General features: G+C 44.6%; 3 non-coding genes across 3 annotated transcripts; all 3 read right to left on the bottom strand.

The window, feature by feature from the left end:
* Positions 1-20,859: 20,859 nt before the first annotated feature.
* Trnar-ucu (transfer RNA arginine (anticodon UCU)) lies at positions 20,860-20,931 on the bottom strand. Its single transcript has one exon. It is a non-coding gene; the product is annotated as a tRNA-Arg (tRNA).
* A 413-nt stretch (positions 20,932-21,344) lies between these two features.
* Positions 21,345-21,416, bottom strand: Trnar-ucu (transfer RNA arginine (anticodon UCU)). Its single transcript has one exon. It is a non-coding gene; the product is annotated as a tRNA-Arg (tRNA).
* Positions 21,417-21,829: 413 nt separating this feature from the next.
* Positions 21,830-21,901, bottom strand: Trnar-ucu (transfer RNA arginine (anticodon UCU)). The gene has a single exon. It is a non-coding gene; the product is annotated as a tRNA-Arg (tRNA).
* Positions 21,902-24,688: the final 2,787 nt, after the last annotated feature.

Raw genomic sequence — 24,688 nt, 5'->3', positions numbered from 1 at the left:
TCCATTTACGCTATTATAACGACTACCGGTGGAACTTTCGCTATATCTGCATTATTTTGGAAATACCATGCGTTATATGTTTCGACACTTTTTGTGATTTTTCAATGTTTTTGTTATTTTTTATTTTTTTTAATTTAGTTTGACTAATCAACTTTATTTACGTTATTCGAACGCTTACATTTGGAACTTTCCCAACGTCTGGATTATTGTGGAAGCCCAGGGCATTAGACGGTTCGTCAGTTTTCGTAATTATTTCAATATTTCTTATTTTTTTAGTTTTCCAAAATTTCCTTCCTCCAGTTATATCCATTTAAAGTACTATAACCATTACAGGTGCAACATGCGCGATATCGGCATTGTTGTGGAAATGCCATGAGTTATAGGGTTTCCCATTTTCTGCAAATATTTCATATTTTTGTTAGTTTTTAGTTTTTCGAGATTTTGTTCGAAAATTTACGTTATTATAGCAATTAAATTTCGAACTGTCCCAGAACCTGCTATATTGTGGAAGTGCAGGGTGTTACACAGTTCACCAGTTCTCAAACTATTCTATATTTTTCTTATGTTTTTAGTATTTCAGAATTTTGTGTGACCATCTGCATTTACGCTATTATAACGATTACAGGTGGAACTTTCGCAAAATATTTCGTAATTTTTAGTTATTTTATTTCTTAATTTTTCAAAATTTCGTTCCACAAGTTATCTCAATTTACGTCATTATGGCGATTACAGGTGGAACCTCCGCGATATCTGCATTTTTGTGGAAATGCAGGGCGTTACACCGTCCTAGATGTGGAGCTACTCGGCAAGGAATTCTACTCATTAGAAAATAACTACAGCAGACCAAACCTGCACTGCATTTTGCGTGTACTGAGAAACTACGTAATTTGCGACGTAAAGGCTCCTAACCACTATAACTATATATATACACAGCATTGGTAAAAGGTAACAAAAAACATAAAAAACCCCTAAAATAACGAAAATTCCTTAGCCCCTGATAGCCAAATATGGCTGCAAAAAACTCACAATGTAAACAAGCGCCATAAAAATTAGACGCACTAGTATAGAATGATTTAAATTGTTGCAAGTTTTTTTTTTTTTGTATTGCATTGACCTTGTTAGACCATCCTTATTTTTCTGTTGTTCAATATTGTTGAATAGTGTATATACCTGGACTAGGGTACACGACTGAAGTAGATTGCCCGACTGCCCACCGCTAAGCGAAGAGCTACAGTGATTGCTGAGCGATAGCCCTACAGCGACACACAGCAGCCCAAGTAATATCTCACTGCATTTAGGTAAGGATGCCACACATCATTAAAATAAGCATGGTTGGCGAGCGCTAATAAGAAGCCTTTAGAATAATTACAATATTTTGTATTATTTCATTTACTCTCGTGGAATACTTTGCACAGGTTGAATTGTCTGGTCATTTAACAGCGCAGGGCTGGTAAAGCATCAGCCAATTGGTGAAACCAGACACAAGTGTAACTTAAATGTAACGTAGCGCCATTACTGATGTCTTGTTTTTAACTGATCAGGGTTCATTATATAAAACACAAAATGAGTGGCACTGTGTGACGCCTAGTAATATTTGATAACAAAATTGTAAACGTACCAATTTAGACTGCCTGGTTTCAAATGGCGTAATTATTGAAAAAAGAAAAGGAGGGTACTACAGTTATACATCAAGATCAGTCACGCACTGAACACTATTTTAATTACGTTGGGGCACGGCTACTTCAAAACTGCGAGGACAATAATGAGTAACACACAAAGCCAATCAACAAATTCACGCATGTCCATTTCAGTTGGTATTACCTACTCGGTGTTTATTGACACGGCACACTATTTTCTAAATAATTCCTCCAGTTTCGCGTTTGCGCTGTGGTGCGTAATTTTATTCGGGACTCAGTTCATTGAAAAGTTCCAGAAGGTGCTGTATTTGGTTTTTTTTTCGCTCTGGCAAAAGCATGCTTTCGCGTACCTCTTGTTCTGGCGCAGTGCAAGTTTTTTTTACTACAGTATGCAATGCTTCTTGAAATAGTAACTTTTAGCAATAGTCGAGTAATTAGTTGATTTGCCGGGGGAAAGGCAGCCGCCATTCGCAGCACTTCTGAGTACTGTAATTATGAAATGACTCAGCTAATTTTTCTGTCCCACATGGCTCACCCCTGCGGACTTCCAGGACTTGAGTACCGTTCGTGGCATAATATGCCTTTCTTGCTTAGGCGAAGCTGACCGAAGTTGTTTAAATTAGCTGCATGCATAAAAAAATAAAAGAAAAGTGCAACTTTTACCTTTCAACGGCGCTCACACAGGAGTATTAGTTTTGTAGTAGTGTAAATGATTCAGCCATGTTGTGACCTTTTGTGTTCTGAATAACTATTTTTTACGTTCGGTCGAACTGAGAACACAGAGCCTCACTTAGACGAGATATCCCGAAATGCTAACGGGACAAAATGGCAGGGCCCACGTTGGATACTGAAACAGCCTCGCCGTTGGTTGTGTCGTGAGTGTTCGGACTACGCTAAAACATTTCAAAACCAGAAAAAAAACGAGTAGAAAACAAGCTTATTCGGGTTTTTGTGGCTTGGTATCCGCAGAGGTCTACGACGTTTTAGAATTCGAAGTGGTAATGAAAACACTGGGCCTTCGCCTCCGAACAGCGCACGTTAAAATTTTCGGGCAAGAAAACTCAGCTTGGTGAGTTGACCCTTTCCGTGTACGTCTTGAGAGAAGCAAGAGAATGTGGATTCATGACTGTTCGCTGTGAATAGAAAACGCCCGCAGGTGTCTTTCACCTTTGTGGTGACCTCCCGAGAAATGCCAGGGAGGCAAGTCAAGCCAGTCCAAGCCGAAAGCAAAGCAAATAGCCAGAATTGAGCCGATTCCTATTTTACACACGCACGAGTGAAAGTTCCAGTGATAAAAGCAGAAATTACGTTTTGTAGCCCAAGTCGTGAACAAAAACACAAGCACTGCCGAAGTTCCCAGAACCACCGCCAATCGCCCGTGGACGCAGGAGCAGGATATGGGGAACTCACATTGGGAATCATCGGCGCCCTCTTTCGGCTTCACGTCGAGAGGAAAACGTGTAAAGGAGGGTGCAAACCGAAAGCATTTTTGTGTCAAATGGTGGGCGCCGATTGGATCATGCATAATTCAGACTCAAGCCGCCTACCTGGTAAAAAAAAAGGAAACGACGAAATGGACAGGAATTGTTGATTCTTTTGGTGGCATTGTCGCTTTCTTCGGCACTTACTGCAGTTCTTTTACTCTGTATCTTGTTTTGTGGAATGAATTCTTAGGGAACGTGGCTACCTGTTTCCCCCGAGACCGAACTGGTTTGTTCTTTTTTTTTTAGGAGAGTTTGCCGTTGCCCAGGAATGTTGCTTTGAAATGAAACATTTTTTCAAAGGAAAAAGGAAATGCGCTTCATCAAAAATTCTTCCCCCTTCAGGAATGCACGTGGTGCATTACAAAGATGCAGCAGCAAAAAAAATCCAGCAATAGCTTCGTTGAAAGGAAGAAAGCGTCCCCGGGAAATATAGAAAGGAATGTTGTAATAATTGACAAATGAATGAAATTAGTGCTTCAATGCCGTAGAATACAATTTGCGGCTGTTGTACACGGGTGGACGTGAATGCAGCAGGAGTATGAACATATGCACTTCTAGCAATGACAGCATAGTTGAACGGACTTATTGGCGACAAAACACAAAGCAACAAAAACATGTGCCAACACAGCACATTTGTCAAGCGTGTCTCAAGCCATGTTGAATATCATTGCAATGAAGACTGCATTTGGTTTCTAGGGTGAGTGGAGCCAAAACTCAGTGTGGTTTTTACAGCGATTATTCATATGATTTCCGCATAATTTATAAGTGCGTACCCAACGCAGCTATTTGCATGAAAACCTGTTAACTCCCACATGCAATTACAAGAGGATCCACCCAAATTTACGTAGCATTCGGAAGGTTTATTTCTGATTATATGAAAAGGGAAAACACAAAAAAATGTGTCTCATTTTTTTCCAGAAACCAATTAAACGTAAGTCCCTCAAAAGTGAGACTGCAGACTAATATTTCGCTCGCTATACATTCATATACCATTGACGGTGACCCAAAAATACCCCCTTATAATGGGGTAAACAGAAATAATTGCAAGAAAAAGGGCACATATTTTTAAACAACTCATAAATCATAGGGTGTGCACTCACATATAAGCACAGTTACTGTTGGATAGTGCGAAACTTGTACCTGTTAGAGTAATCAGGACGAGGTACTTACAGGCCAAGAGAAACTTGCCCTTGTGCTCAGACACCAAAGAGCAGGTTTGCACGAGTGGACACAGGAAACTACGCCACCATCTCTTCTTTCCTGTTTTATATTGTGCCAGTTTTCATAAGCTTCGTCAAATATAAATGCCTGCACCCGGATATTTTAAACAGGCATTAAGGAGCCGCGGACGAAGTGAGCCGGTTTGATGGTTTCATGGCTTTATCGAAGTAAACGTTGTAAGAGGTGGAACGAGCCATTTAGCTTAATGGAATTTGTTGTTGGGCTAGTTGGTTCATGTTTTCAAGAAGAAATTTGATCGCAAAAGTTCGACAAAGAGAGAGAAAGACCGGACGGGATGAGCGCTAGTCCCGTCCGGTCTTTCTCTCTCTTTGTCGAATTTTTGCGCTCAAATTTACACTTGAGAGCCATTTAGCGCACATTGAATTCTGCTTCTCTCCATGCCTATGTTGCATAAAGTGCTACGATAACTCAAGGGAGCGATTGACGAGGCAATGCTGAAATTGGGAAAGGAATTACAAGACGTACTGGCGGCAAGACACGTTGAAAAACCAATCCTGGGAGGCAAACCAACGTATTACTCTTGTCCGCTTTCCGACTGCGAACTGGTCTCAATTGCGGCCAGATTACCACCAGTTTGTGTTCATCCCCTTTTTTATTTTGTCGTTTCAAGACTCCCCAATCTGTCCTCGTCTCCTTAGAGGGATACGCATCCGAACGCAAATTGAATAACTGAGAATCACTAGGGCGCGTCAATCCCAGCCCTCTAAAGCGCCACTTACGTGATCAACTACAATCAACGACGAAAAGCAGCCTTCTTATATCTGAAGGTGTTTAGGAAACGATTGCAAATAAAAACACCTTGTGACAACCGCAAAAGATGGGATGGCTTTAGATTATGTTCCCAACGACAACTCAGGTATGCAGGCTACAAAAATCGGCTGCGACTTCGTACCGCAAAATGACTAGGGAAAAAGCATATTTAGAAAGCAGATAATTGCATTATTGGGAAACAACTGCCAAACTGGCGAACGACCGGCTAGCGGGTGTACACGCTTCCTATACCAAAAAAAGATAATTTTTTTATCAGAGAGAGGGCTGAAAAGAACTACCAGAACACGATGTCGAAAAATTTGAAGATCAAAGGATTTGTTAGCTCCGCAATACCGGCCCAATACGACAATCGCCGGCCCAATACAACATAAAGATCTGTAAAGATGAGAAAACGGGCCTACTATGTGGAAACAAGGAAGGACTCGCAGACGGAGATGGTGTTAGGGTGAATGGTGGAGGTGGAGAGGGAGGCAGGGATCTTCCATGAAACAAATCACAATCGTCTTGCACAAAAAAGGTACGGCAGAAGGATGGCAAGTTGTCCTAGTTCGTTCGTAGGGACCATATTGACCCATTTTTTTGCGCTTCCTGTTCAATATGGTCACAAAAAGGGTAGCCATGAGGCCTTTGATCAAGAAAGTGGTCCCCGCGGCTGGTGGCCATTTGTCGGCTGGACTCGTGGACTACGTTGCGCTGTCGCACATGCTTGTTTCTTCCAGGACATCTTGGGGTTTGTTAAAGGCACGGTCGATGGGGGCATACTTCAAGATGCAGCATACATGACAGTAGTGAGATTCCAGATAGCAGAAATAGCAAAGAAAGAACCAACGAACACGTAGGACATAATAAACGCCTCATAAGTAACAAAGACTGAAAGTAAAGTGATGTTGCTTAGAGGAACGATGACTTTCTCTGTATCAGAAAAGGGCAAAACGTGATGTATGGTAACAAGGACAATGGATCAACTACTGGATTTCTGCTGTCATGACGCGCTTTGATGAGCTCCGTGGGCAGAATGAACTCTCGGGGTGAAAGCCCACAGCTACAACGGCCACCGTCATTGACACTTAACCGTGCTTGGTTTGGCTGCACCGGTTGCTTACTGTGCTTGTGAACGGACTTATAGGTGCTTCCTTCTGTTCCGTGTAACGTGCAGCTCGCACTTGTCTCTTTCTACGTTTTAGATGCGACGCATATCTTGCTCTGAGGCATGTCCCTCCTGCGTCGCGACGTCCTTCCGCATCCCTCCTCCGTTCTTCTCTCCCACAGCTGTGTGCAACACTCTCACTCCGGCTCATTAGCATACCAAAGCTGGCGAGCTTGTTTGGGCGCGCTTCGCTGCGTAACGCTGCATTAACAACTGCTCCGGCGCGCGCAAGTGCGCGCATGCGCGACTCTCCTCCATTGTCTCCTCTCCTTCAAGCACTGTGAATATAAAACGGGTATCGCGCTGCGGCGGTTCAGACAAGCGCTCGCTCTCGCACTTGACGTGACCTTGCTTGACTACTTCGTGCTTGACTTGAATCTTCTGATGAAGACGTGATGGAAGCGACGGTCCCTTCAGTGAGTGGTGTGACACAACAATTACGCCCATCGTCCCGCGTATAGGAACACCCGCATGTAATGGAAATGCATCATACGCGTTCACAACACGTTTCACGCGATTTAGAGAATTAACCCAACGGAAACACCAATTGAACCCCCCGATGCTTCGCATCACACCAGGGTTCCCTCGCGGGAAGATGGGCGTAATTTCTCATGGTGCTTCCCTAGCGGGTGTGAAATATTCGATATATAGATAGACCTTTGAGCCTTGTATTGCATAATAGTGATTATCAGTGAGTTTGCAGAGAATCACAACCCTATTTCTTGACCGTACAAGGCCATATTGTCGACGATCAAGAAGACATCCAATTATAATCCAAGTCAACGGATCGTAACGAATCCTCAGCTAAGATCGACCTTTATTCCTACGTGATAGTTTTTCATGAATGGCTTCTGTGCTTTACTTTGGATCGGCCCCCTGTTCTTTTTTTGAGCTTTCGTGCGTGTACGCAAAATAGAGAACCAAACGCTACTGTGAATACTTTACCGCTTTCAGTTTTTGTGGCCCACACGTTTTGCAAATACGCCAAACGGTCCATAGTCGCACAATCAAAAATACGCGAAGTATTGATGCTGATCTTTGGGCTTCAATGCCAAGGTGTGGCCATAGACTTTTCGTAATCGGTTCTTCCTCTGTGGTATGACTGACGGAAATGTCGACGCATTGTGCTTTTGCTCTTCTTTGCCTCTATCGGAAATACAGCTACCACTGCAGGTATTGAACCCGTGCTCTTGTGTTTAGCAGCAGAGCATGAATGTATTAAGAAATTCAAGAGCTTTTTTACCCTTTTTTACGCTTTGAGATGACCCCTTAAGGCGGTGACTGGGGATTTTCGAACGTATAATCAAATAAAATCTTATTTTTTTGCTTTGCTACTACTTTCGTGTCAAGGTTCCGGACTTAAATGGGAGTCTACTTGGTTTTAAATTCTTGTACTACTCTTGGCGATCAAGTGTCACTAAGAAGAGCCGTAATTTGGGTTACCAAAGTGCTTGGGACCCCTGCGTAGAGGTAGTGGTGACATCGAGAGATTTCCCAGTCACCAACGAATGAAAGCCGGTTCATCGACGTCTCAGGGCAATTGCAGTGTTTGGCAAACAATAATACAAAAGGGGGGGGGGGTATCTTCGGATAAAAGAAGAGTTAGCAATATGCCGGCGAGAATTGAATGTGGCAAATGTTGGGTGGTGGATGCTCACATAAAATAAGCACTTTCAGTGCCCCCATACACCGCTACCTCTGGGTGCTCGACACAAGGATGAAGATAAGGTCTGGACCAACAAGCCGTAAAAGTAGGATGGCATTGTTTCTGTGGTCATTTTACGGCAATATCGATCGCCTGACGTCATAAAGCTTTACTACTGAGGAAAAGACGTTTGGTTATTATTCAGGCGACTCATGTATTCTTAAAAGCCATTCTCTCGCTCTCACGTAAGCACAGTTAACTTGCATCAGCCATAAATGTACATGTTTTCCTCGGAATATTATTTATATCAATCATCCAGAAATTTGTTGACATAGTGATTTATAAAGAATACGTGTGATAACGCGATAATACACACCCTACACCCTGTCCCGGCCGTACACGCTATCTTGATCCCCCAGTTGGAAAAATGGCTTTAATAACGAAGGAATTGCAATCAAATTTACATATATCTCGGTGGTGTTCTGAAGGGCAAGTGAAAGAATCAAAGATTGAAAGAACCATGGCATCTCATGTTTTTACGCTTTGGGTTCCTACCGATGACAGAAATAAATTGCCGAGGGCGATAAACTATATTGGCAAATCGATAAGCAATGCGGCGCAAAATCATTGTCGGGTATCTACAGAGTTCCTTATTAAGCAACCTCTAAGCCGGGTTCATCGACAGCTACATTTCTATTTTTTACCCTTATCGTATGTGTAACGCATCCAAGCGCTATATGAAGACAAACGCAAACGATGCCCGCCATAGTCGTGCAATGTAATAGAAAGCCTCGACCAAGACATAACACCGAAATCAATTGCGAAGCACCCACAAAAAAAAAGACGTCACCGCAGGTGTCGATGACTTTACCACGAAGTGCACTCCCCTGGAACGTCGCACTGTACCGTGGCGGTGGTTCTGGTCCCTGTGGGATAGGTGTCTCGTTAATGTTTTATTTTCTGGCAGACACGAATATTTTTATTTTTCCAACCTTCCTTAAGCCGTATTGCCACGTTTTTCCTTTATAACCTGTTCAGCGCCATGCTAGGTCAATACACAGACTGTCGCTGGGGGCGTCCCTAAAAGCATCGACGCTAGTTGTCACGTCCGGGTGATTCCAGATTCCACAGGCGAGCGGTAACGACTTTGGGCTTCGACATTTACGGCGCAGGAACACATGGTCGTTCCGAATTTTATGAGGTCATTTAAAGAGACTCCCGGACAATCGCATTGATGGAAAAGAATACAGGCTAGGCAACGGGGTGACCGGATTGGGTTTAAATAGAAACAGTGTCACCCTTGGCGTAAAAAGAACGCATCAAACCGGCGTTATTACCGTATTACCCTGAGAAAAATGACGCTGATGCCGGTAAAATAAGTAGGGAGAGAAAATGATCGGGCACGGATGTTTATATAGCCAAGAATTTGTGTGGGAGAATTGACCTTTTGGGTTGTACGGCGCTTCTTTTTATTCGCGGGGGTATAAAATCGGGTGTCTTCTAGAAAAGAGGGAAAATGCAGAAACGGTGGGTAGAACGGGAACATGCATAAATTGAAAAGACCATTATGAATAAAATTGATATTTGTTTCACTAGGGTGCGTGTGCGTGGTAACTCTCGCGGGATGAAAGGGTTTCTTTGTTAGTAGTGTGTAAACGTCCGTCATGCGCTAGTTGGCTCCGTTGGCGGAAAAAGCGGGGTACCCGGTTCCCTGTGCCCATAACCTGCCTAAAAAATTTCTACTGCTTCGTTTAGCCGGAAACCTGAATTTAAAATTTCAATTGCCTCCCAACTTGGGTATTCGCTAGACTGACGTTCCCGTTGGCGGCACTGAGCCACGCTCGGCCAACGGGGTTATGCAGCGGAATGATGTCCGCATTGGCTATGCAATGTTAAGAGGTTTGCCTAACGTACTAATTTCGGGTCCAAAGCCGTAAAGTGCTACAGATTAACGTAGCATGAGTATCATGCTCCTTGTCACGTCGTTACGCTCAACGTCGAGATAACTGTAACATTGATGCTGAATGTAGGTCTAACAAGGAACCCATTCAATGTGCTAGCCAGTGACGATCATAGCAGCCGTCTGCAGAGTACTGCGCATTCCCTAATTTCGATTTGTGTGCGGCGCCACCATATCCAACCGCCATTTTCACATACGCAATCCACAGCATTGGCCAATGACGACGACATCGGCCGTGAGAAGCTGATGGCCAATTAGCCCCTTTTTATTCGCGTATTTAACAAATGTGGCAGCTTATACGCAAGCCTCGTGCGCCGCTTTCTTCCGTCCTACCAAATGATTCGCAGATTTAGTCAGACGTAGTGGGGAGGTAAACCGGCTGAATAGATAGAGTAGCCCACTTTTTTTCAGAAAAATGCCTAGAATTGACCAAGAAGCCAACACTACAGCAGAAAACATGACAGTTCATTGCACAAACATCAGAATTATTTGGCCTCGAATTCAGGCAGTTAGGGTGAAAACCCACCAACCGGACCCGTACGCCACTGAGTTGAGGTGGAATAGCGTAGCAGTATTACCAGTTGCTCGAGAGAATACATGGGCTGTTGTAAGCGCACCAACTGTTGACACAAGTTGTTGAAAGTGTGTGCCTGCCATGTCAACATAGCAGCCGACTACCCTCAGATACTCACTAACATGATGACGCAGTGACAATGACCGCAGTTGTGGGAAGCCCATGGCCAATTCATATCTTTTTTCTTGCGTGAGACGCGACGTACTCGCCTGCGCATACGCTCTTGCAGCTCAAATGAAGGAATGCTCACGCATTTACAGGCTAAAGAGGGTGCTTTGAGCTCCATAATGGTTGTTTTAACACCTTTTATTCGATCAGTTTTTGTTACCTATTTTAGGCCGACGTACCTGAGCTTTATACAGGAATGTTCTTTATTGCTGGCGTGGATGTTTTTCTCTATTACCAGGAATGTAGTGCCGCTCTGCCCAGTATTATGGATGCTACTGGGTGTTGCAAAGCAGCGTACTCTCACGTGCGCCGGTATTTTCTTATGCGACCTGGTTTCAGAGGATTCGCACATAGACAGAGCGACAGACAAAAGTTCACAGCGTGGTACATATAGCGCTATGCGCAAGGCGCTATAGTGCTATACGACTTGGGATACCTTTGGACGACTCGCTCGGAGCAAGCGCGGCCTATGTCATAAACCGCTCGCTAATTACGACAGCCCAATTGTCGTGCGTGAGAGGTTAAGCGGCGTTAACTACGTGCTATACCATGGCTGACTGTCAGCGGTCGCTGTCGCACCAAGAGTCAAGTTGCGCATGTTGCTCGCATGGAACCGTTTCATCCGCGTGAAACCAACTGACTCGTCCAGCTGGCATCGTCTGCATCGATGAAAATGTTACACACTTGCCTGAATGCCGATGATGGCAATTGCGTCCAGGAGAATAAGGATCGCCGAGAAGGAGAGAAGGTGGAGGAGTGGACGCTGAGCGGCCTTCGCTTCCCCTGGTGAGTCGTGACCCCGATTTTAAGTGCAGAGCACTTTAGAAGCTCCCCTTCTCTCCTAGCTCACTCGCTCGAACCAAGTATATAAAGCACCAAGGCGGCGTCTTGGGGCAACGATTTTGTTCGCGGCGTACCCCAGAGGCTTCGAAAGCCAAGCGGTTTATATAGTCATAAGCGTTAGAAACTTGTGAAACGCTGGCGCTTGTCATACATGTTCCCTTTGTTTAGCGCAAAGAAAACTATAGGTACATTTGAGGAAAACAAATTGGCCGCGTATCTGCTCCTTTTGTTGCAAATGACGTCAAAAGACGATAGTCTTTATCGAGTTGTGCCAAGTAATTGCCTCCCTTCGCTTTCCCGCTCACCTATCATGTTGTTCCTCTTGCGTCGCGCTCCTCCCAAGGTAAAGACGCCAAAGGTTTGCTTAAATCCTTTTATAGTTCCCGCCTTCCACTGCTCCAAACCGGGTGTCTCGATGCCAACGCTGCCATACGGCGAAGACGAGCGTGAATCGAGGCGCCCTACTTTCACTTTTATAGAACCGCGTTTCCCTAGTCCACGTGCGTTCCAAGCAGAACGTGGAATCTATCTAGTGGAACCTTTCGTAACTTTTTCCACTTGATTTCTTCAAATGCCGCCTGAAGCTATATGGCGCGGGTGACAGCAGGCGACGGCGGAGTGATATGTTTTTCTTCATTTGATGAAGTATTTAATCTCGCCAAAATCAAAAATGTGCAATTTTGTATAAAGGAACGCTGCAAAATCACTTCTGTAATAATTTGTTTTCTTATATATGCGTAATATCTTGTTGTTCTACGACAATATTGCAAGTATGAACATTACACCGGAATTAGACGGGCACATTTAGCTGTGACTATATAAGACTATTGCGCAGGCATTGTTTTACTTTGGCCGGGTGGCTGAATCGAGTCACAGACAGACAGATGGACAGACAGACAGACAGACCAACATTTCTGGGTTTAAGTAGCCCAAGAAAGACTATCGTCTTTAATATACGTAATAAAGCGGCAGCACCCACACGCCAGTTCGGTTGGTTTTTACGATAGTGAACGGAAAATGCGGCAGTGCAACGCCGGCACATGCGGAGAGACAACAACAGTGAACACAACTCCCGATGGCGCAGTTTCAGGCAGGGGGCGCGCGAGCACTGCGAAGGCAGGAAATTTGAATTGCATGGGGTGGTAGCAGTAAGCGGATAACGGCGGCACAGCCCATTATGGCGAATCACTGCTCTGCACTTCTGACAGCTTTCACATTGAGTGGAACCGCTTTTATTTTTTTTTATATAAACCTCGCTCCTTCATCGTCCGTAGCAATATTACTTCTCCTGTGCCAACTCTACAGAACAAAAGCAATGACAACACGTGTGTGCTTTTTTGTGGTATTTTGTGGTGCCTGTGGTGTAACTCCGTGCTCGTAAAGTTCGGTAATTTCCCTGCTGCTCAAGACAGTGACTATTGTGGTGAGTCGGTCATAACATACCGCTTGTATATTACTGTTATCAGTTATTCTAAGGAAGTCCTAGAGATTGGAAGCTGGCTTCCTTATAAGCAATACTTCTGTAAAAGGGGGTATGTTGTGCATCTTCTACAATAAAGTGGTGTCAACGAAACAGGTAAGAAATTTGGGGTTTCGAATAAAGTGAATTTGTTACAACGAGAATTTTGGAGATTTGCTGTGAGATATTTGAGAGTTATTGATGCCTACCATATTATCTGGCTCTATTCAAAAGGGTACTTATATCTAATAAATTTTTGTGGCGAAATTCTCGTCCCTCAATGACTTCATCAGTGCACGTCGTAAAAACTAAATTACCCGAGAATGGGAAAGGCACAAGTGTAAAGTCACCACCACACCAATATCTTTCGTTGCCAGACGTGGGTGCTACGTACTCTGCCATGCACCCTAGGGTACCCACAGCAATCGTAATAAAGAGGTACAGCGAACAAGAAGTTAAAAGAAGAAGGTACGTCAAGTGATAAAGGACGTCGTCATGCGGAATACCTGACAGCGCTTCAAAAATTTCAATAGGAAAAACTGACATTGTCGGGTCATGCAAAGAAAAAAAGCAAAGGTGTTCGGGAATGCTCTCGATTTTCTTCGACAGTTTGCGAAAAAGCAACCTAATAGTATGTATTTCGCATTCTTGCAAAAACAGTGTTTTGTTATGTGCATATCGACGACCTCAAATTTCTAATGATAGGCAAAATAATGTTTTGATGACGCAAATTCTTTTTAGCAGAAACGAGGCTCCGCTTGTAACTTCTTAAGTGTTTTGTCGAAAGTTCACGAGAAACCCACATATGAGTTCAATGTTTTTTGCCGTCATTGACGAACAATAAGGGCATTGCTTCGAAGTTTATATCCCTCTATTGCGAGCCCTAACTGAAAACCGCGCAATATCAAGAGCGACCCTGAGAGGTCAGCAAAATGCCCGGACTGAAGTGTTCCGATAGAAGCTTTAACGACTTCAGGAACCATTAGGGTCACGCTAAAAAAGAACAGTCCACAGATAACAGCGTACCTGCCTGAACAAAACCACAAAGAGCCTTCAAATAAAAACGAACAATGAAGGTATAATAGAGAATGTTTTGCAAGAGCGCTATTCGCTGCTAAAAAGTGAATGATACTACAAAGAATAAAATGGAAAACAAAAACAGAAATATCAAAAAACAAATACCTGAAAGGAGGCAGTGTCGCGAATTGGGGACCTCGAGCAGGCGGACGGCTACAAAGAGGCCGATCTTCTCCTTAAATAGCCGTTACTGCTGCTGGCAACCTCTTTGTGAAACCACCATGAGCCATTGCATTTTTCTCCTTTCCCTTTCTTCTCAGGTATGTGGGAGCGAAATTTTTTTCCCACGCGCACTCTCGCGTGAAGGTTTAAATTTCCCGAACAATTGTCTCCAATCTAGTCGAAATATGACGGCTCGATAAAAGAACGGCAGTCCCTCCGAAAAAACAAACAAAGTGGAAACGTCTCAAGAGCTTAGCCGAGAAGGCGACACTCTCATACATATAGCGGGGCTTAGAAATGTACATGTTAATATTTTCCCACGTGCCCTTTCGGTCATGCAGGTAACGCGCATTCGTGGTTTCTGTCGGTGTGTATGGTTTAAAATTATAAAGAATTATACATGAACAAAAAATAAAGCCACAGCATTGTTCGAGTTTTTATAAAAGCCCGTCACAATCTTCTATCCGGCTAAACCGTTATTAAACAAAAAGATTCCCCGCATTTCCCCGAGGGGAAGAATGTGAAAGTGCGAATGCACGAGTTGAATTTGCGCGGTTCGGTAATGTTGTACTTGATTGCTAGAGCGGATCTCAGCTTTGAAATTTCGTGTCAGTACTCCTTTAAGCGGGTGCATTAGCCCTTCTCACGCCCGATTCCTGGCCAATTCCCCACGTGGGTATGTGCCATGTCAGCTGCCAGGCAGCGCGCGCCCATCTCCCCCGTTGCCAAGGAAGACGAGGAGATTCCTGGCCAATCCCCCACGTGGGTATGTGCCATGTCAGCGGCCAGGCTGCGTGCGCCCATCTCCACGTGCGCGGACATCGCCGGTGGACGCAGGTTCAGGGTCGCTTAAGAAGTGCATTGTACTTAAAAAAGACCAGCCCCACCCTCCCCCAACCCACCATAACAGGTGTAGTTCCTTCTTTTTTGACAGCCCTGTCGTCGGCACGGCTTTCATACCTCACTGCTCACACTGGCTGTAATAATGACATCGTTTGTTGTACGAAGTATCATCGTGGCAAATCCCCGCGAATGCAGACCCAACATTATATATATATATATATATATATATATATATATATATATATATAACGGGAATAATGGGGGAGCAGTTTACCTGAGATGGTTTCGTAACCGCCCTGACCCAATCTAATATTGGCAGTACTGCATCACCTTTCGTCCCTATTCACCGCATACCTTTGTGAATGAAAACCAAACGCATTTCCTTTTCTAGTATATCGTGAACTCGAAGGAGTAGAACAGTTCACTTTGAAAGATTTCCGCAGATGTATCGTGACATCCCTCACTGCAGATGCCTTAAGGGTATCACATATCGTTTCACCATAACTTATGCCACGGTATACTGTCGTAGCTATGCAGTGTCCTATGAGCTGCAATCACGGCCCGGATCAACCTTGTCCCTAATCACGAATGTTGGCTCTTCGCGCACCTACTCCCAGCCTCTCCGGTAATATTGCCCAGCCAGAACATTGGCCGTTTCCGGAAACAACCTATCTTGCTCCCTGGTCAGCAAAGCAAAACAATCGGTCCGCAGCGAGGCAAACAACCCCTACCAAAGGTGGGAATACATTAGGCGGGAGGGGCCGCTTCGTCGTTGGTCACTTCCTGGGCAAATCGAATGTCAACGAGGTTGGTGCGTACCTCTGGTGGGAAACGAGAAATAAGCAAAAGGAGAAGCGTTAAGAGAGGGTAAAAGTGGATCAGAGAGGGAAATGGGAAAACGTAAGGCGTTAATTAATGAGCTGCCTGTTTGACGCATCGGACACCGCGGGTCGGTGTTTACGAGACTGGCTGCATTATTCACGAGTCCTGCAGTGCCACCGCCGCCACATTGCGGCCAGGCCACTCGAATCCCGCGATCAGCTTGACTGGGTGTCTTCAGGCGCGACAAATTCCTTCCTGGTAGTCTACAGACTGAGAAGTGACGACGTGGAGACCAAGAAAGAAAAGGGTTAGATGATGCGTATTGTTGTATGATGGAGAATACCTCTGTTTTAGAGCAAAGCTTTCTAGTTCTACCAGCCAACGGTCCTTTCGTGGCTTGCGGGACAACAAGCTTCCAACGCGGCGCAAGCGGCGGCGTATGGTTTCACTTACGTAGCACACGGGAAATGGCGCGGCGAATTTACCCAGCGTTCCCCGCACGGATATACCTGCTCCGGCGGCGTCGGCGGTACGGCTTGGTCATCTCCTTTATCGACGGTGCTTGTGGGCCTTGTTTGGTGCAGCTTCGCGTCGATTGCGCGCTGCCTTTGCACGGCTTATCTTCGCACGGCTTAACTTAACATAAATCTGCACCCGACGTAATTAGGTGATCGTACGGCAATAATACGGCAAGGATTGGTTTGCAGGGCCGGAAAACAAAATGTGCAAACGACATAGAGACATGTGGCCGCTAGAGAAACGCTACCTATTGTGCACTGCTTGCCACAAATGGGTCTCCGTTTTCTAAATTGGTGATTACCAATTCGTTTGTGCTTTAAGATATATTACAAGGCGAAAGTAGCAACTGGCTCTGATAAATAGCGATTGTAAAAGTTCCCTCGGCTTTCTCGCAATTGAAAAACTTAGTAAACCAACTAGTTTAAATTGGTATAAATGGGAACCACTAACCTCACATGCCGAATTGTTTCGGTGTCTGCTTCTTTGTCGCGTGGTGGTGTAGCCCCCAGCTAGCTCATAAGGATGGCTAGGTTGTCTCCCCTTTCGAAAGACGCTTCTCTCCGTTTCCTTTCTCCCGACTCACGGCGGGCAACAGCGGCGGCGTCCGCCGCTCTAGACCGGCCGTGGCCTTGCTTGGGACGACACTTATATCCCAAAGCCGACACATATATCCAAATTTTTCACTGTCTCAGGACACAGTTGTAAGTAGCTAAGCCGTAAATATTACATCGCATCATTTTTTGCCTCGAAACTCAATACATTCTATAAAAAATATCAACGCAAGTCACTGAAAAAGTGTGAGGAAGCTCAGCAATGCTAGGTGTCTGTGTGTTGCTGTAGCATCTCTTAAAAGGAACTTGCGCTTGGTATTGTTCACACAAACGCATATAGAAAAACTTACACAAGTAAACACGTACAGAGGAAGCCAAGCATTCAACGACAACAATTACTGCTGCCAAATATACTGTGACGGGGAAACCCCCGGTTGTCGCCATTGTTAGAAGTACGCTCGTGGCGAGAGGTTTGAGGGTTATGTTGGTAGCTTGAGCTTAGAGCATCTTCAGCTTGGAACCCTTTCAGCTTGGAACCCATTCCTTACCTTTGCTATTAAGGTGGTACTTAAAGAATTATCACCATCATAGCCGTCGTCATCCTTATAATAAAACATAAAAAGATTTATAATAAACTCAAAAGTACTGCTGCACGCCACCAAGTATGCCGCCTTTTTCTTGACACAACATTAATATCCTTGGGGGTATGAAAGTCCGACACTTCGCCAAATCCTTAAAAATTAGGGAAACTTATACGGCCGCAGTATGAAGTAAAAACAAAACAGGCTGCTGACAACTATTATACCATACGCAGCTGGTAGGTTTATATTACAATCGTTCAAGGAGGCATTCAGAAAAGCTTTAGAGTGCCTGATTAAAGGAGTGGCTACTCAGATACATACTACAAAAACATGCATCCCACTGCTGTCAACATCCTCAGTGTATTCACAAACGAATTGAACGATGTGTATATGGATATTTTAATTCGTATCTGACACATTAGGAGATAGGGTGGACGTAGAGTTACCCAAACATAATTCACCCGAAATTAAGATATATACAGCAGCACGTCGTACGGCCTTCTCAAGACATGTTTTATTTACGTCAGCTATCATCTTAAAAAGTTTCCTTTATTGCACATTTTGGCTCATGTGAGATACTACCAACACAGATTATTTCAATACTTGCTGTTTTGACAGCTACCAGCCAGGATGTATAAATTGAGCAGAAGGTCGAACATTTATTTCAAAACAAAGCCGTAATAATGGAATCCTAATACGTCGGTAGGCAGAAAGCCATGATACACCTATGTGGAGCTCGCGGAGAGCCTCCACAATTAACCAATTCATGCTGTTCAGTGCTACACGCCTCTCGCCGTGTCCCACTTACTCTCAAGATGGAGATGGATTGCTCAGTGATTGAACGGCTGCTGTTTTGCAATCAAAACATCAACAAAATGGCGGTTTAGGGCATCTTTGGCGATCTAGAACTCACGATTGACTGCTGAAATAGAATTGCATCTGCAGCCAGGCAGCCGGGACGCTCCTGCGAGACTTCGTTACAGCCGCGGAAAGAACTGTCGTGGCCGTATTCTTAGTCTGGCATCCACTGCATGTGTTCCCCGACTCGGCTGGGTGGGGTATCTGGTATATGCGAAAATCAATATTACGGATATCCTCGACTGCAGGCGCGAGCAGAGGAACAATTCAAAAGACGCGTCCAAGTCTCGATCCAAGCTAGTTTGTAACGAATAATTAATTATGCTCAAAAATCTGCACAGACGGTGGAATTGCATCGGAGCTTGTGAAGACGTAAGCCACGGTTTAAAGTAGCCATTCTGCAAGGCGTAGAAATCAAATCGTGGCGCCATCCTACTCAGAGGAATAGACACACTGCCATGAACCTAACCATCTTGCAACCGGAGATCTAGTTATCACGGAGGTAGTGTATAATGTAGTAGCCGCCTTGCAAATACTTTGCCGAAGTTAACATAGAGGATGACGTGGTTAGACGAACAAATACTTTACAAACAAATGGGCTGAATTGTGCACTTTGCGCGATGAGAAATACACCCAAAACTATTGAAGCCTGCAAACATGTAGAAGGGTGAAAGCTGAACATGAAGTTCTGGGGAGACTGTGGGTGAGCGCCCATACTTGGACGTAAATCAAGAAATTAACTTTATACAGGAGGGTGGCAAGACATCATTAAGTTCTTTTTCTCTAGCTTTGTTGAGACAGTGAGTACGTTCACAACTGCGTGCAACGTTGGGGATAAAAGGTATTACAGAAACACTGTCTTGAACTGCAACGCATTCATGAGAGACTTCTGTTCTGCCGCCTTAAGGTGGTGCATTTACACAAACACACACACACAAACACATACACACAAACCCGCATACACACACACGCACACACGCACAAGCACATGCACATGCGCACGCGTACGCGCACGTACACACGCGCGCACACACACACACACACACTGTTGCGACTGGACATCCCACCGCAGTCACCAAGGTTGTGACTCGCATATCAGCTTGTCACCGATGTTGCGATTCAGCCATCCCGACGCTGTCTCCGCTGTTGGGACTGGGCATGCTCACCGCAGGCACCACTTTTGCGACTACCCATCCGAGCGCAGTCACCGACGTAGCGACGTTGCCTTGCGCCGTCCGCTATCGACGCGGCGTAGAGCAGAGCGATGAAGTTCTCGAGTCGACGAAAAGTTGAAGTAACATTTACATACAGTATGTACAAGGGTAAGCAAACGTTACATGGCTCGCACAAAGGCGAAAGCACCTCTTCACTCGGTGCCTCCGAAAAGCGTCGCCGAAAAATGCCGCTAGACAATGCCGACGATAAGTTATCCGGGTGGGTTTTTATACCCCCGGAATTCTCTTGTGGCCCCGAGAAGTTTGAATCGCTCCTATCAGGGCTCTCACTAGCTGATGTTTTAAATCTGACGAATGGTAGAGAAGCGGTTGAGTCAGCCGAGCCGCCCGATAGGGAAACGGAGGAGCGACGCCCACGCCGCGACGCACAACGAGAGGCGACACTGCGGCAGGGCAAGTGTGGGCAAGTCGGCTGGTGGTGGTTTGGTCTGGTTTGGACGAGGCGTGAATCGGCCCCGCGGTCGGCGCGTGACCCTATGCAACGAATTTGGGCCGGATTCTCTGGCACAACACTCACACACACAAAAATACAAATATATATATATATATATATATATATATATATATATATATATATATATATATATATATATATATATATATATATATATATATATATATATATAGGGTTTGGAAATGAGGGGCTCGTTAGGAAATACAGAAAGAAATGCCGGCAGTCTACAACGCCAAAGAAGGCATAGGGGAAGGTTAGACTATTTTTTTTACCGTTAGTGACGTTACATTATTATTAACTTTTATTAATTACGTGAGAAAGAAAGAAAGAAAGAAAAACACGCGCCCAGAGTGGGGACCGAACCAACGCCTTTCGATTAGATCTCGAATGCCTTACCAACTCGGCTATCTGAGCGACTGTGTTCTGCTTCACTTTCTGGGGTATTTATATTTACACTGTATCTGACGCTTGAGGGTGGTAGCCAGCGCCACTGCAGACTACACGGGGAGAAGGGGACCTTCTTTTTCGACCCCCGGGGCGTGACGCGAACGTCTACAGCCTGTCATGAGCGGTCAACTGGCGGAAAACCCTCTTATGCTACCTTGGCATCAAGGCTGCCAGAACCGAGGCCCTCGCTAAGCTTTCGCAGAATAATATAGTAAGGAAATGAGGGGCTCGTTAGGAAATACAGAAAGAAATGCCGGCAGTCTACAACGCCAAAGAAGGCATAGGGGAAGGTTAGACTATTTTTTTTTACCGTTAGTGACGTTACATTATTATTAACTTTTATTAATTACGTGAGAAAGAAAGAAAGAAAGAAAAACACGCGCCCAGAGTGGGGACCGAACCCACGCCTTTCGATTAGATCTCGAATGCCTTACCAACTCGGCTATCTGGGCGACTGTGTTCTGCTTCACTTTCTGGGGTATTTATATTTACACTGTATCTGACGCTTGAGGGTGGTAGCCAGCGCCACTTCAGACTACACGGGGAGAAGGGGACCTTCTTTTTCAACCCCCGGGGCGTGACGCGAACGTCTACAGCCTGTCATGAGCGGTCAACTGGCGGGAAACCCTCTTATGCTACCTTGGCATCAAGGCTGCCAGAACCGAGGCCCTCGCTAAGCTTTCGCGCGATAATAGGGTTTGGAAATGAGGGGCTCGTTAGGAAATACAGAAAGAAATGCCGGCAGTCTACAACGCCAAAGAAGGCATAGGGGAAGGTTAGACTATTTTTTTTTACCGTTAGTGACGTTACATTATTATTAACTTTTATTAATTACGTGAGAAAGAAAAAAAGAAAGAAAAACACGCGCCCAGAGTGGGGACCGAACCCACGCCTTTCGATTAGATCTCGAATGCCTTACCAACTCGGCTATCTGGGCGACTGTGTTCTGCTTCCCTTTCTGGGGTATTTATATTTACACTGTATCTGGCGCTTGAGGGTGGTAGCCAGCGCCACTTCAGACTACACGGGGAGAAGGGGACCTTCTTTTTCAACCCCCGGGGCGTGACGCGAACGTCTACAGCCTGTCATGAGCGGTCAACTGGCGGGACACCCTCTTATGCTACCTTGGCAGCAAGGCTGCCAGAATCGAGGCCCTCGCTAAGCTTTCGCGCGATAATAGGGTTTGGAAATGAGGGGCTCGTTAGGAAATACAGAAAGAAATGCCGGCAGTCTACAACGCCAAAGAAGGCATAGGGGAAGGTTAGACTATTTTTTTTTACCGTTAGTGACGTTACATTATTATTAACTTTTATTAATTACGTGAGAAAGAAAGAAAGAAAGAAAAACACGCGCCCAGAGTGGGGACCGAACCCACGCCTTTCGATTAGATCTCGAATGCCTTACCAACTCGGCTATCTGGGCGACTGTGTTCTGCTTCACTTTCTGGGGTATTTATATTTACACTGTATCTGACGCTTGAGGGTGGTAGCCAGCGCCACTTCAGACTACACGGGGAGAAGGGGACCTTCTTTTTCAACCCCCGGGGCGTGACGCGAACGTCTAGAGCCTGTCATGAGCGGTCAACTGGGGGGAAACCCTCTTATGCTACCTTGGCATCAAGGCTGCCAGAACCGAGGCCCTCGCTAAGCTTTCGCGCGATAATAGGGTTTAGAAATGAGGGGCTCGTTAGGAAATACAGAAAGAAATGCCGGCAGTCTACAACGCCAAAGAAGGCATAGGGGAAGGTTAGACTATTTTTTTTACCGTTAGTGACGTTACATTATTATTAACCTTTATTAATTACGTGAGAAAGAAAGAAAGAAAGAAAAACACGCGCCCAGGTTGAAAAAGAAGGTCCCCTTCTCCCCTTGTAGTCTGAAGTGGCGCTGGCTACCACCCTCAAGCGTCAGATACAGTGTAAATATAAATACCCCAGAAAGTGAAGCAGAACACAGTCGCCCAGATAGCCGAGTTGGTAAGGCATTCGAGATCTAATCGAAAGGCGTGGGTTCGGTCCCCACACTGGGCGCGTGTTTTTCTTTCTTTCTTTCGTACTCTGAAGAAAGGGAGTCCTCTCCCTGAAACGTCAGTAAACTTATTTTTATTTTCTAAGTCTTTCTCGTTTGTCTCTGTCTCTACTAACCTTATTTTTTTCGCGCTCTGTGTGAGTTTTATCTTTTCAGTCTATATATATATATATATATATATATATATATATATATATATAGTAAATCAGAATGGCAAAATGAGGGGCTCATTGGGTCAAGACTGAAATAGGGGTTGGTAGTCAAGAAAACCTCGGAAAGCAAAGGGGAGAATTTGTTAGCTCATAGAAACGGATAAGGAATTTGGAATGACAGAAAGAAAGTGGAGAAAAAAGGCCCACCCGGAGGGCATTTTTTCTCCTCTTTCTGTTTTTCCAAATTCTTTATACTACTGTTTTCTTTTTGTTCCTGACTCAACCATTATATGAAATATTCCCTCTGGCTACTGGAGAGGGTTCTTCTAGTGCTTATATATATATATATATATATATATATATATATATATATATATAATATATACATATATATATATATATATACATATATATATATCAGGGTGTCGAACCGAAAAAAATAGCGGTTCGGTTACGGTTCGGGTTCGGGTGAAATAATTTTGTTCCAGTTCAGTTCCGGTTCGACAAAATCACGTACCGAACCGGTTCGCGAACCGGTTCTGGAGCTTGAACCGGTTCGCAAACTGGTTCGATGAGTTGAATTATCACTGAAATTAGAAAAAGAAACATTTACTGGTTTAAAACGACCGTCAAATCAAAACACAAACTAACATTCAAAATGCTGCTGCTCCCCAAGGGCAGTGGCGCAATGGCAAAAGGAAACTTTAAATAATTAGGAGATATTAGAAAAACACATGAAGTGGCGACGATTTACCAACTTCTTTATCGCTCAGACTTTATGTTGTCCTAGCAACTATTCATAAAGCCAACGCCAAGAGATATGATGGTGGGATATATTTTCTGTTCTTTGCTTTTTTGTTGAAATTGCCATTGTCGCTATGCAATCGCCCATCACGCTAACCTTGAAGCCTTAAATTTAGTACTGCGTACTGGCGTGTTCAAATACCAGCGCTTAATACCAATGGCGCACATTTTTTATACTTGTAACAAAACAGAAAAGTCCAACAACAGGCACATAAATACTATTATGAATTAGAATATTTGGTCACCCTGAATAATTTGTTAGCTGTCACCTTATCGAATGTGTTAGCCACACTTTTGTTAAAAGTAAACTTTAGTTAACGCTCAGTCACTGCATTATTGCTCTGACTACTGCAATTCCTTTTGCGATACCGAAAGTGTGCATTACAATCAGTATGTCATCGTACCGCCTGAACCCCTACCATCGTTCCGTGTGCTACATTGCGGAATTCAGATAATGCGGTTACAAAATGAAAGGGAAATTGATGATGATGATGTTTAGAGTTTAATGGCGCAAGGCCGACTAAGGGCAAAGAGCGCCAAACAAAAGCGATTACATGAAAGTGACATGGAAGTAAAAGAACACTTTAGTAAAAATAAACAAAGTAAAACACAACGTAATGAAGATGACTGGTGTAAAGGGCCAGGTTGTCAACATGCATGATAAGAAATGAGATGTAAAAATTTTACGTCGGTGAGAAACTCGAAAACGCGTTGGATTGAAAACAGGGCTTCGTCTCCTAAGAAGTGTGACGGGTGTGGTGGAATATGTCGTGTGTGTAGTTGAGGGAAGTGTTTGCGTCGTGTAGTGTCGAGTGCCTTACATTGTACGAGGATGTGCATCACGGATAGGGCCTCTCCGCACCTACTGCACAGAGGTCTTGGAGACCCAGTGAGAAGGTGCGAGTGCGTTGCATGAGTATGCCCTATCCGTAATCTGGCCAAGGCGACTTCAGTGTATCTATTGCGTGTGTCGGTGGTGTATGGTCCCAAGTGTGGTTTTATTACGTGTAACTTGTTGTCTGTCTGTTCACTCCAGTGTGTTTGCCATGTTTTGCGAAGTTGTTGTCTGATGTGTGGTTTCACGTCAGTGTAGGGTAATGTGGTTATGTCTACTGCATTCGAGAGTGTAGCAGCAGCAGCCATTCGATCCGCTGCTTCGTTCCCGGCTATACCACTGTGGCCAGGGACCCAGCAAAGGACTAGTTCAAATTTGTGGACATACACCG

Source organism: Haemaphysalis longicornis, unplaced genomic scaffold, assembly GCF_048455015.1.
Source record: "Haemaphysalis longicornis isolate Haplotype H1 unplaced genomic scaffold, Haemaphysalis longicornis Haplotype H1 scaffold_10, whole genome shotgun sequence".
NCBI classification, from domain to species: Eukaryota; Metazoa; Arthropoda; class Arachnida; order Ixodida; family Ixodidae; genus Haemaphysalis; species Haemaphysalis longicornis.
The sequence above is the reverse complement of the archived record's forward strand: the minus strand, read 5'-3'. Positions and strand labels throughout refer to the sequence as shown.